General features: G+C 46.4%; 1 protein-coding gene across 2 annotated transcripts in view; it reads right to left on the reverse strand.

Moving 5' to 3' along the window:
* The window catches only part of LOC119591264 (8-oxo-dGDP phosphatase NUDT18-like), a 40,396-nt gene that overhangs the window by 37,749 nt on the left and 1,101 nt on the right, over positions 1-1,546 (reverse strand). The window lies entirely within an intron of this gene.

Consider the following 1,546-nt stretch of genomic DNA (forward strand, 5'->3'; position numbering starts at 1 on the left):
ACGCTGTCGCCCAGGATTGACCGCACGAGGCACTTAAAATGCCTTTCCCCTTCGCCGCTGAGCACATGGAGGGCACTAAGGGCGGGTTTCCTGTGAAATCATCTCCTGAACATGAGCTTTATCAGTGTACTTCGTTCTCGGACCTTTCCTCTTCCCTTTCTGTTTGATTCTCTGTCTCTGTCTCTCTGTTTTTTGTTCTCCCTCCTTCTTCTCTTTTTCACTCCTTACTTCTCCCCCTCTGTTCGTCTTCTCCATCTCTCTCCTTCCTTCACCCCTCCTTCCTTCCTTCCTTCCTTCCCCCCTCTTTCTTCCTCCTTGTTTCCTCTCTTTCGTTTTCCTCTTTTTTTCTCTTCTCTTTCTTTCTCTTCTTTCCACCCTCTTTCTCCCTCCCTTTGTTCTCCTTCTTCACTCTCCCTCCTGTCCACTTCCCCTTCTTATTTTCCTCTTCCCTTCCTTTCTCCCTTCTTCTTCCCTGTCCCTCCTATCCCTCACCCAATATCTCCTTCCTTTTCTCACTACTTTCTCTCTCTCTTTCCTTCTCCCTCCATCCTTTCTCTTTCTATTTGCCTCTTCCCTCTTTCCCCCTCCTTATCTCCCTCTTCATTTCCTTTCTACCCTTCTTTCTCTCTCTCTTCCTCACTATCTCTGTCTTGTCTTTTCCCTCCATTCCTATGTCCTATTTCCCCTCTGCCTGTTTTCCCCCTTTCTCTCTCCCTTTGTCCTTTCTCTTTCTATTCTTCCTTCATTATCCCTTATCTCCCTTTTCCTTCTTTCTCCTTCCTCATCTCCCTCTTGTCTTCCTCCCTTCTTATCTCCTTCTTCTCTTTCTCCTTTCTTATCTCGCTCTTTCTCCCTTATCTTCCTCCTTATCTCCCTCTTCCCTCTTTCTCCCTTATCTTCCACTTCCCTCCCTCTCCCTTCGTATCTCCCTATGCCCTCTCTCTCCCTTCTTATCTCCCTCTTCCCTCTCTCTCCCTTCTTATCTCCCTCTTCCCTCTTTCTCCCTTCTCACCTCCCTTTTCCTCTTTCTCCCTTCTCATCTCCCACTTCCCTCTCTCTCTCTCCCTTCCAATTCTCCCCTTCCTTCCCTATTCTGCCATGTTTTTTTTTTCTCCCTCTCCCCCCTCCTTCTGCATTACAGACTCACTGTTAATGATCTCCGCCTAATTTCCCCACTACAAAGAAAAACGCAATGACAAGCGACTTTGCCATTGCAGTTATGGCAACCGCATGGCAATTACGGCGCCTGCGGTAACGTGATCACAAGCACTATCATTCGTCACAATGGCATTCACAATAGCTCGCATTCGTTACAATACACCCTATCAGGCATCATGACGTGTACAGCGAAGGCCAAAATATCAGGTAGGCCTATGCAATATCAGGTAGGCCTATGCAATATCAGGTAGGCCTATGCAATATCAGGTAGGCCTATGCATTTTTTTATTTAAATACCAGAGATTCTAGAGATTCTATAGGCCTAGGCTATATTTATTGAATACTGTACTGAAGGGAAAAACTGCAGATGTATGGCATATAGGTCTGG

Source organism: Penaeus monodon, chromosome 28 (assembly GCF_015228065.2).
Source record: "Penaeus monodon isolate SGIC_2016 chromosome 28, NSTDA_Pmon_1, whole genome shotgun sequence".
Lineage (NCBI taxonomy): Eukaryota > Metazoa > Arthropoda > Malacostraca > Decapoda > Penaeidae > Penaeus > Penaeus monodon.